Consider the following 13,037-nt stretch of genomic DNA (forward strand, 5'->3'; position numbering starts at 1 on the left):
AAATAAATATTACTATACAGTTAGGTGGAGTGGATCCGACTATTTTAATTAGCTAATTAATTAATTCAAATAAACAACGAGAGAACTCGGGGAGCAATGTTGTTTGTTAATACAAATAAATATCTTTGAATGAACTTTTGTGCATTTGTATAATGTATATAACATTAATTGGGATAGTTCAGACTATTTTTTCCAACAAGTTTGTGCATAAATATCTAAAGGAAGTACATGTGCCTCTCATCGCCGTGCACTGTTTTCACCTTGCGTTGTACCATTATATCATATTATATTATACAGACATCGTGCTGCATAAGGATACAATTATTAAATGTCTTCGGGGCGTGAAGCCAAAACAGACTTTCTTAGAATCCAGGAATCCTCGCTTATTTGAAAAGCTAAGAGAGCAGAATGGAGAAACCGGTCTCAAAAGATATTTATACATTAAAAGAAGGCAAAACAACTAACCGCGATGAAAGATTTCGTCTACAAGACATAAACAATCCGTCTAATATAGTATAAACACTTGGGCAACTAACGCAGAGCAATGATTCAAACTGATGATAATATTTTTCTGTCAACGACATAAACATCGCATGCCACTGGGCAAACGTGTGTAATAAACGTGAAATAATTTGGTCGTATCGTTGAGGATGAAGTAATTTGATATCGTGACAGCCGTGCAGGTAAAGCCCGCAGGTGAAGGAACAGGCAGGACGACGGAAGGGAAAAAAACTGGGGTTTTGTGTAAGTCAAGTTCATGAATGATTGCGAGCGCACGGACTGTACCCTACAAAATAAATTGGCAACATGAAAGACTCGGTTCAGACCCTCAGAAGTAAATTTGAGGGGCACGCTGACGAGGCGACTTCCTGTGAAAACGTCCTGCAAGCGGCGACTCAGACTTCCACTGTAACATAAAAGTAGATGTAATCTGTGAACAAGGCAGGTCAGTCACTCTGTACCGATCGTCAACGTCGAATAGCCAACTCTGTGATTTCGTAACTTTGTAAAAGGACTTCGTAAAGTCAAAACACTTTGTGGGAACATTTCACGGAAGTTCGAGTGATCTCTGTTTGCTTCGAATAAACTGTCGAAAATTTCTACCCGATGGCTTCGGGTCACTTGATCCTACTCAAAATGTAATTAACGACATCATCACGCACTTTAATTTAGGCTTTGAAACCTTTTTGACATAGAGTAAGAGCTGTCTATCACAGTTCACACGATTTCAGCAGATTTCGATCAATTGTCTTATTGACTTAGGATTGGCCTGACGACACTTGAAATGCCGTCTAATCGTGTTAGCAACGTGAATTAACCCGAGTGTTACTGCAGATTTTCATTTTAAGGTGCTTATAAAGACCCGTTGTACACCTCGAAAACGCGGGGATGCAAAACTCCTATACCGCTCAAGCGATCAGAGTGAAACTTGGGCAATTGATGCTTTATTTTGGCAAAAAGGGGAGCAACTTCTTACTTTTTTAAAATTTAGAAAAAATTTTTACAGATTTGTTACCACCCACAGAAATTGGCCAAATTTTCACAGTTGCACTGAATGGATCGAACTATCCGGTATGATGCCACTCGGCGGTGATGAAACACACATTTTGAGCCCAGTCCCATGAGATTTGATAGTGAAGTGACGAATTGGCAGCTGATCTGGTTTTCGATTACGAAGAACACCGAAATCTCATTTTGGGGATATTTGTCGGTAATTTCTTACCGACATTACACGTATACATTACCGGCATGGGCGTAATGTCGGTAAGAAATGTCGCCAAAATGAGATTTCGGTGTACTTCATAAACGAAAACCAGATCAGCTGCCATTTCGTCATTTCACTATCAAATCTCATGGGACTAGGCTCAAAATGTGTATTAAATGGTTGTTACATAGAACAGTAACTTGACATGATATCGCATCACTCCAATTGATCTTACATAACTGTTTTGTGTATGTGTAGACTTCAAGTAAGTCGTGCATATCGAAAATGCTCAGTAGACGTCGTTAATAATTGACTTCTAGTCTGCTTATAGCAGCGCATGTGTATCCGTATCTGTGTGTATCTCTTCCGTCCATATAGTAAGAGCAAACCGGAAAGGGACGTCCAGTATTTGTGTGATGAATACACACGTAGATCTAATTCAGTTGGTATTCATTACCGACAGCTTCGCATTCACCGTCCAACCGTACAGCAAACCAAATTACCAAATGGCAGAATCAACCTCCCCTGATGTAAAGCGATTACGATGAATCACTTTGTACGCATGCAAACTCTCTGTACTTAGATGTCAACGGCACAGATCGTGCTACTTCAAGCTTAACAGTACGCAAACCGCTGTATTGTTTCATACAACATGATATCGATTATCAGAAAAAAGTATAAAAAACAGGCATCAGTACAATGAGCAAAGGAAAAGGCGGTACAGATTGAAATCGCAAGTACGATTGAGGGGTGAATTTTTCGAGCATAAGGGAAGAGTGGCACGTCGATCAAGCGATAAGTTCAACTTTACCAAAGATAAGTGTAGGATTTTACAATTAGTTGCTTTTGCCGAAAATTGCAAACATCAGATAAAATTCCAATTTTCGATATGAAAGAATGTTCAACTGCTTTCATCAGATAGCTGTAAGATATCGCTGAGCTCTTTTCGCTCCAACGATAGACAAAATCCGATGCCATAGTAAGCTTCTCTCAAGGTACCAAATCAAGATCCGTCTAAATTTCATCCTTCATTTTTCTGCCAACAATTTTATAACGATTTTTTCTGAACACCGAAAAACACTCAAATGCACATGCGCCATATGGTGATTCAGCGGACTCGGATAGCTTCAATTTTCTAAGAATGTCAGGGTCTATTTTTGTCCCAAATGAACAAAAATTTTAAAGCCTTTTTGCTCATCGCAGAAAACGATCAGGCACTGCCTTGTCTGATATACAATAAAAGAAAAAGCGAATCGCAGATAACAAACACGTAACGTCGACGAGTGTTTCCTTTGTTTCGACTTTGCGATCTTTCCATTCTCCTTCCTGGACCTCATTGTCTTTTTCCTAACCCCCAGTCACCCCTAAATAACAACGGAAATAACAAGAATGGAAAAATCCTCCATTGTGTCCTCCAAGATCAGGCGGTCCTACCTTCTGCTCCGAAAACATCCAGCCGTCTTGAAACAGTATATAAAGAAGGAAGATACAATATGAACCGTTGGCCAAAGATATAACCCTCATGTTATTCAAATTTGAAGATAAATCATTCCTGCAGTGGTAACGGCAAGCGTTCATCCTCGTTGGGTGGAACCGCCGTTACAATCGCAAAAGTGTGTGCGTTGGATATTTCCACTCGCGTTTGATGCCTGCGCCCTTTTACGTTTCTCCATACGCAATTGCCTCCACATGTGTCTGCGCAGGTATTCGTCGAGCAGACAGCTCTGCATGCCCACTTACGTACCTGGTCCGTAGTGCGGAAACCCTTTTATGCTCTATATGCGAGCTGGAATTGATCGGCGGGGCGAGGCGTAGCACCGCACCTCCTTTTTTTATGCTGATTATTCAATAACAATAAAGTCTCGACCGAGTTCCTCGCGACTATACTGGCGTGCGTTGGCGGAAAAAGCGAATTCCGTCTCGTTTTTTATTGAGAGGGAACGATCGTTCCGAGCCGTATATGCTGACTCCATTTCGGATCTCGTGGTAACGGTGTCACATACACTTACGCAGATCAAGATCCCCAATCCAGAAACTTGCTTTATTCCTCGAATACTTTCGATGAATGTTCGGTGTGATTGTATCATTGCTCAAATTCTATTGCAGTTGATAAATATGTGAGAATTGAGATCTAGGAGATTTCAGTAAATTTCAGTGGGCTATCAGGGATTTCCCAATTTTTTAAGGTTATTAGAAATTGTCACGCTTGCTTCATAAAATCAATTTTCATTTTCAGTGTTGAAAAAAGTTTGATAGTTTGAAATGAAAAAAAATGTATGTCGAATCGCGGGTACTTCTAGACAAGCAGAAATTTACAAAACGAAAAAAATGAGGAATACCTACTATGAAATTCATCATGTAAAGAACAATACGAATAGTGAAATATGCAGTCATATATGGTGTATTCCACGCCAACTCGACCAGTGTTAAACCCCGACAATCTCAAAATCATTTCATGTTTTTTTTTAACATTCTACTCGGTAAAAAATGTGACTTGAATTTTTTTCAAATTTTTTTATCAACTGTTTATTTTTTATGCATATTTGAAATCAACTGCGAATGCCCATTTTAAGCAATCTGAAAAAATTCTCAGAAATCCAGTGAATGACACAAAATACCCCCCGTTGAGGAAAACGTGAGCCGATGTTTTTTTCTATTTTTTTATCACCTAATTCGGGATTTGAAAATTTTTTAACCAAAAATTAACACAGGATTAAATCGTAAGCGTCAAATAAGGGTCAACTTACTTACACCAATTAAAATACTGGGTTAATTTTGGGTTTGAAAATTAAAAAATTCCAAACTAATATCAAAATATTAATCACGTTTTCATATCCCCATATTTCCACGCATCTAGCGTGCGTTTGAGTTTTGACGTGTGGATAGTATTCATTGGATAGCACGATAATCTGCACGCCGTGAAACATCTACACGATGCTCTTTCAAAACACGAGACTAAAGAAATAACTTTTCATACAGAAATTCTCGAGCCGCAGCATGTTATAACGACAAGCGTGCCAGTAGCTGGAGTTGGCAAGCGACGCGAGCTCAACTACACGTCATTAAATCACATGCATTCGGAAAGAATATCCGTCAGACATCAACGCTGCCAGAAGGAACACGTTCTTTGCTTTGCTAGAGTATGGCGACCCTTATATTTAGCCCATAGCCTCCTCCATCCAGCATACCTACATCCATATAAAATGTTCTGTGTTCCCGTTTCCATTTACTTGTAACCCTGACTTCTGCCGCCACATTTTGTCAACTTAGAAAATTTCCATTCATCGGGGTACCAGAGACTGTTCACGTATGAGAAAGTGTTTTACGGTTTCGCCAGTTCAACGGAACGTTCATCGGAGCCACAGTCGACTAGCTCAACTTTTGACACATCTCGACATCGGGGCAAAACTGCGTCAAAAGCCAGGTGCTCACACTGCAGGTCAATGCTTGTGCCAGAAACGTTTGCGTGGCAAAGTGTGGCTGGAGGTACTCGAGCAGTGCACAAGCTCTTATGCAAACGGGAAAAGTTATGTGCAGCTCGACCGAGATTGCCGTTTTTTAGTATTTCCGGGCAACGTGCTGCACCCACAGGCAAAGCTGCTGCATCAAAGCTCGACTCTGACAATCAGCTTAAATATTAACCACCCGATTTCGTAATGCTGTAAATATGTAATGCCCATAGTGAAGTGAATGGGTTTTTTCATGAAAATCGTGCAAGCATCGTCTCATGTGCAAGGAGCCACAAAGCTCTATAAGTAGTTACCTACATCCAATTAGCTAAACAACGCGATGCTCTTTACTCAAGATGAACTGTCACGGCTAGTATTAGGTCTACAGATCAGACTCTATACTTCAAGTCAAGGAAATAAGCGCGGAAGTTTACACGGAATCCATAATCCAGAGGCCTTACATCCTCATTGTGAGTGAGGTTCTAATCTCACGCAGCTTTTCGAGATTTGCGGTCTTAGAAAAATACAATTGAATTCCTTACAATATTATAAAGGTGAAAGTGTATTTGTTGGTTTGTTGGTTTGTGCTTCTTTCACGCAGCAAAAGAGCAACGGATCAACGTAATTTTTTGCATAGACATAGTTTATAGGCCGAAGAGTAACATAAGCTGTACAAGTTATGAAAAATGGGTTTTATTAGTTTAAGAAATTATAAAAATATGATGAACATACTGACTTTTGACACGGAATGTACACTATGCGCTTGGAAACTCTGACCGTCACCGCGACATGGCGGGTGTAACCTTGTCTACCTTACCGTCCGAGCTAAACAGCCAGCTGGTGCTGCCTCGCCTACTTTACCATCTTAGTCGTTTCAGCCTAACTCAGCCAGATGGCGGTGTCAGAGTGGCAACGCAAAAATTTCACCTCCATATAGTTAGCCCCCCATGTGTGTGGATTGGATTAATTCTTTTTGCAATCGTTTGTCGGTCGTTTGTCGGTCAATGATGGACTAATCCGAACGTTTGTCGGTTATTCCTCGATTAGAAAATAATTTTTCAAAATTAGCATAAAAAATTTCTCTAGTTGGCCCCTTGACGGAACTGTTTCCGATTAATTTTGATGGTAATCGATCTAGAATCGTTTGTCGGTGATTGATGGATCATTCTCGCATAGTCAATTTGGACAGTTTCTGTAAAATCGTAGAAACAAAAATCTAATCTGGTTATCTATTGCTAATCGCTGCGTGGAAACCTACCATTATGGCGGCGAACAGAATCAATTTCTTAACGTCGCTCTACGGCCATGCTCTACGGTATCTCTACGGTATTCAAAATGATTCATAAGTGTGAGCTCGGAAAAAAATGTGACTCAAAAATTGAGGTTAAATAACCAACTAGTGGATAATCAACGCTCCGGTGAGATTACGACGGTAGGGTGGGTCAAATAAAATGACTATTTTTTTTCCCCTCGATATAATGAAAAATTGATTGTATGGCATCTCAAAAAGGCTGTAACCGTCGAGGTTAGGAGAGTCTTTCTAGTACATTTCTGTAGAACTTTTGATGCTCTACAAAAAAGCTCTCTTGTATCTAATCGATAGAAGTAACCGTTCAAAAAATAATCGCTTTAAAGTTCTTCAATTATTTATACCATGAATACTAGTTTAAACACTAGATGAAACTCAAACTCTAAGAAACTCAAGTTTTAACAGCGATTATCTTTTGAACGGTTACTTCTATCGATTAGATACAAGAGAGCTTTTTTGTAGAGCATCAAAAGTTCTACAGAAATGTACTAAAAAGACTCTCCTAACCTCGACGGTTACAGCCTTTTTGAGATGCCATACAATCAATTTTTCATTATATCGAGGAGAAAAAATAGTCATTTTATTTGACTCACCCTACCGTCGTAATCTCACCGGAGCGTTGATTATCCACTAGCTGGTTATTTAACCTCAATTTTTGAGTCACATTTTTTTCCGAGCTCACACTTATGAATCATTTTGAATACCGTAGAGATACCGTAGAGCATGGCCGTAGAGCGACGTTAAGAAATTGATTCTGTTCGCCGCCATAATGGTAGGTTTCCACGCAGCGATTAGCAATAGACAACCCAGATTAGATTTTTGTTTCTACGATTTTACAGAAACTATCCAAATTGACTATGCGAGAATGATCCATCAATCACCGACAAACGATTCTAGATCGATTACCATCAAAATTAATCGGAAACAGTTCCGTCAAGGGGCCAACTAGAGAAATTTTTTATGCTAATTTTGAAAAATTATTTTCTAATCGAGGAATAACCGACAAACGTTCGGATTAGTCCATCATTGACCGACAAACGACCGACAAACGATTGCAAAAAGAATTAATCCAATCCACACACATGGGGGGCTAACTATATGGAGGTAAAAATTTCATCTACTTTGCTTTGCAGAACACATTTTTTACATGGGACATTTATTCTACGAGAGCAAATCAATTCTAGCACTAGTCGTTCATCTGGTAAAGAAAAAATTTGTTTCTGTAAAACCGACGTGAATGGTACACGCAAACATATACAAAACAGAAGATTCATCTTATGTAACTTGAAGGGATCCTTTGAAGAATTTAAGCGCTTACATCCAGGCAAAAAAGCTGGATTCTCAAAATTTCGTCAACTACGTTCAAAAATGTGTTCTTGCCGAGGACAGTGGCACATATACCGTTTGTGTCTATATTTATAACCAGAATGAAGACTTTATGATTGATGATACGCTGCGGGCAACGCGAAAGAAGTTACAGCCGAAAAACTGCAGATTTTCCTGCATGGCGTCCAATTAGTGTAAAACGCGTCATACGAATCAATTCCCAGACAAAAGACTTTTCAGCCATAAAAAATCCAAGGCTAACCCCTTTGTATTTTTGGTGTAAATTTCGACGACTTTGAAAAGTGCTGCAATTAATTCTTTAGGGCACTATTCCGACGTGATTTTGCGAGAGAAATCGATCAAATGCAGTCCCAATATTGTATTTATGTTATTATAAGATCGATGACGAAACGTGCCATGAAAGCTTTGCTGGAATCTTAAATGATTTGAATCACAATACCCACGCAGTTCAAGCTTTTCGAAAATTCATAATTCGGCAAATGAAAGAGAAGAATATTAAACTGAAAAAATGATCTGTTTTACAAATAGAGCCAGTCAGCAATTGAAAAACAAATATAACTTTCTCAATCCTCTACGTCACTATAAAGATTCAGACATTCCAGCTGAGTGGTAATTCTTTTCCATGGTACACAGTAAAGGGCCTTGCGTATCAAACGACCAGCAGCACGAGCTATATAGTCTTCAATGTGATCCAGCTCATCGAATATTAATACCCGAAGACTTATACGCATGGACAAAAGGAACTTTGAGAAATACGAAAATTTTGTACAGTTCCAAAGAAAATCGCGAACGCCTGAAAACTTTCCTGAAATCTAGATTTCGATCTGCTACGACCATCCCTGGAACCTCAGGTTATCATTCGTTTCTGCCCGTTAACGGTACGCAACTTTGACTAAAACAGTTCAGTTGGGATACGGAGGAAAGTCTTTTTCCCCCAAAAATATGTCATCTAAGAAAAACAGACATCAGGTTCGGACAGTTTAGGGAAAGTGAAAAAGAAAAGAATTGAAGATTGATTTGAAAGAAAAATTAATATAAATACTGGTATTTGGAGAGCAACGATGAGATTAAATGTTTCTTGAGAAATGCTGGAAAATAAATGCACGCACCGTTGAAGATGAAAATAAATATCATTTTCTGTAATTTTAGAAAAGTACTTGGAGTCTTACACATAATTGAGTAGCAATCACGATAAGATTTCGGAAAATGCCAAACTAGAAACCAGATTTTGTCGTACAACCCATTGGCTACCCAAATGTCCTTTGGAGTGGATAAAATCACGGGTTTAGAGTGATTTTTGAGATTATTTTGGAATTTTTAAGCGCGGCCCAAGTTTGGAAAAAATGTAGTTAAAGACTAGAAAGTGTATTTTACTTAAGGAAACGTGCAGTCCATACGTTTTGTACTTTCGGTATTGTACAGGAAAATTGAGGTAAAATGAACATTGTACAAAAACGTTAAAAATGCAACATGGCTTTAGCTTCGTAAAAATTTTGGCCTTTATCCTTATAAATGTACGAAACTCCTTTATTCTTCCTTAGAACTACGAGAGCAGAACCATGAATAAAAGCTGGTTTACCATATTTTAATAATAGAACAGAGTGCTAGAGGTGACTAGTATATTATATTGTTACAAATAGCTGTAGTATTATAGTACGGATTACCATCATATTATTGTTCAAAGCTACTATATGCGTATAGTAGAAGCAACTGTGTACACCAACCGAAGTGGATTCTACCCGATTTAAGGCCACCCGTGTTTGAGTCAAACGAAAATTTGCAGATAACTACAACATGTAATTATGTTAATATGAACAGAATAGAAAATAGTTCTACAGATAATTGTGACGTGTAGTAGTACTTCATATACGATGTACTGCAGATACACTTGAGTTCATAATGACTTATTCGCAGTAACCAATTGATGGAAAACGCATTTCTTAGTTACATGAAAATGGGACATGAATCGAGGCCACTCACATTACTAGCTGGAGATGCGTTCCAACCACTAGACTAATCCAATTCTTTGAAAATATGATAATTTTGAACGACTTATACGAAGCTTTTCCATCATGTCAGTAATATTACTTACTATTATTTTAAATCAGTGCAGTGTGATGTTATATATGAATAATTGTGAGTACTTGCAATGAATTTATAGTGCAACCATCAAAATATGGTTAATGGAATTGCGTTTATAGTTTCACATACCATGATGGTACAGCTAACTCGACGAAGATAGTTTCGTGTGCAACAATATTAATGATAATATTGATTTTTTTTTAGCGACGATCATCGTAAAAATATCGTAGCGTTAACAATATCGTGATTTAAACAAATATGAATAAGAATAAATTGAATATAAAGTTTCAACGATGCAGAAATCAACCACATGCTATATTGTTTTCTGAGAGTGCGGAATTACACTCAGATCTTTTGCATGCTGTATAAATATCAGTTTTAATGATAAGCCGTTTAGGAATAGCGTTTTACAGAATATGTTCTGTCAACTCGTTATCCTTAACGTTATATTACACGCAGGTACAGAATGGAAATATACTACTTTGGAGTATTACATCCCAACTCCAAAAGATCACAGTATCTGTTCTTATATAGTAAAATTATTCATATAATTATAAAATAATATATATATTGGTGAAAATCATCGAACTTCAAGATAATACAATAATAATACTCTTGAGTATTTTGGAAAATGTCGCGATGAAATTGAATTAAGCACGTTCGTTCACGCACATAATTTCAACGAAAACAAATCAGTTTACCTGAGAATCGTCTCAGACTTGACTCAATAATTCTATACTTCGACAGAATTTTTAATACGGCAACAACTAATATTTATATCTATCTTGAGCAGAAAAGAAAATATTGTCCCAATTTGAGAGGAGCTTGCATACATCTTTCCCAACCCATGTCATTTCAAGCTTGATAAAAAACTTGAAGCTGATCGTGATGTAGTTATGCAAAAAGTTGGAGCATGATGAATCGAATAGCCACTTCACCAGTGGAGGTGACGAAACTTTTTGATGTATCTTCGTTTGCCTCCGCCTCTCAGGATTGGCTTTTTCCGATTCGAAGAGAAAGACTTTTTTCTTAGTATTCGGTCAGGGATTTGAATCGTACATTTTTTCATATGCCAATAGAACATCCCTACTGCGAAGTCGTCTATCTGCATATTGGGATATCGATGCTGTTTTTTATATTCCCAATAATTTAACGGCTCGTTTCAGAATCAGACATAAGTCAGTTTCAGGTCAACCCAAGAAGAGTAAAAAAGCAAGCCAACAAGGGTGAAAACTACGCTACGTTCGCTTTTCATAACAGGATATTGACAGTGATATATAATATGATTGTGTCTTGTTTTCAGAAAAAATCGTAATATTGGTCGATCCCTTTCGAAAATAAAATTCAAATCCACTTTTTGTTGATATTTACTTAATTATAGGAACGTTTTGTATCAAGGATGAATTAAAGAATCTATTCAAAAAAGTATCGAAACCAAAACATTATTAAACTATAAACCTTCAGCGCAACAAAAATATCAACAATCGCAAATGCAAATGACAAAAGTTTAATTATTGACTACTGTGGAGGAGAGATTACTAGTCCAGTCATTATGTCTGACAATGAAATAAATGCAAATAAATGCAAATGAACCTATAAGGCTGATTTGTATGTATTATATAGGGGGGGGCTTAGAAAAGCTTAACTTGAGATTGTTGACCTAGATTTCCCGTGAGCTTTCGCCGCCATCTTGAAAAAGGGGGTCACTTTTGTTTTTTTTTGCAATAACTCGATTCTACGTCATGGTACGAAATGTGATACTGCGATTACATACTTTTTTGTAGCTTATTTTACGTTCTAAAATTTAGGTTATGTGAATTGTTCACTTATCGTTGATCATTGTTGAGATATCGAACAAGGAAGTAAAGAATTAAGAGATTGAAAATAATGTCTATTATCAAATTTGTAAAGTATGCTAATACCTGCAATAACGTTTTTTGTCTCTTTAGATAAAAATTTAGATACAAAAAAATACGTGAACGAGGAAGTAAAAAATTAACCCTTTGGATCACAGACTATTGTGCTAGGTCAATTTTTATAAAAAGATAGTATTCTATGGTTTTTGGAGTCGCTGATTACAAACCTGAAATCAGATTTTGAAAATTCAAGTTGCTGGATCCAATCGGAGACCCCGAAAGTTACGGCATAAAGTTCTTTGACCGTATTCGATCAAATTTGAAATTTTCGTCGACCATATTAGATCCACTATCTCGAATTTTCAAAATCTGATTTAAGATTTTTAATCAGCGATCCCAAAAACCACCAACAGCAAAAATCAAGTTTCAATCTCTTAATTTTTTACTTCCCCGTTCGATAACTCAACAACGATTAACGATAGGTGAAAAATTCATATAACCTAAATTATAGAACGTAACAATAGCACCAAAAAAGTGTATAATCACAATTTTCGTATCATGACGGAGAGCCGAGGTATCGAAGAGAACAAAATTTACCACTTTTCTCGAGATGGCGGGGAAAACTCATAGAAAATCTCGGTCAACAATTTCAAGATAAGCTTTTCAAATGTATATAATGACTAGACTATACATCATTGCACTTTTTTGGATACTCCAAGTGCATCGTTCACCAATTTGATAATTTATTATCAATAATCCTACTCCTAAACAAATATTCTCCACAATTTAACGACGGATCCAGGAATCGAATTCTGCATCTAAGGATGCTTTACCAGATATATACACCATTTCTTATTTCGTGTGATTTGACAATTATTCTAACCTCTTCCGGCCCGAATTTTGCCCATGTCCGTTCCAAATATGATTTTGTCGCTTATATAATAGCACATAAAGACCATGCTATTTGTAGGCAGAGACATTATTGTATTTATAGGTAGAGTACAGCTACAGTACACTACCTTACCTACAGAGCGTGCCCGAACGTCCATGTGACAATGGCATACTTTTGGGTATTTGGATGGATTGAAAACGCTTTCGCTACAACTAAATTTTCATGTCTGTTTAATATTATGTCTTTCGATAGAACAAAAGGTCCCTGTCGTGGCATTAACATGCTGCGCCACCTGCTTGTTTGGACGCCCTATATGTATGTATGCCCATTAGAAGTAGATACCAGAGTAAATACCAGTATGGGAATATATTCATAATGAGGTAGGGCATTATTATAC

At 37.5% G+C, this 13,037-nt stretch overlaps 1 protein-coding gene across 2 annotated transcripts in view; it reads left to right on the forward strand.

Moving 5' to 3' along the window:
- LOC124410382 (protein rhomboid-like) overlaps nt 1–13,037 on the forward strand; it is a 92,536-nt gene that overhangs the window by 48,776 nt on the left and 30,723 nt on the right. The gene's annotated exons all lie outside the window — the stretch shown is intronic.

The sequence above is a fragment of the Diprion similis genome, chromosome 9 (genome assembly GCF_021155765.1).
Source record: "Diprion similis isolate iyDipSimi1 chromosome 9, iyDipSimi1.1, whole genome shotgun sequence".
NCBI classification, from domain to species: Eukaryota; Metazoa; Arthropoda; class Insecta; order Hymenoptera; family Diprionidae; genus Diprion; species Diprion similis.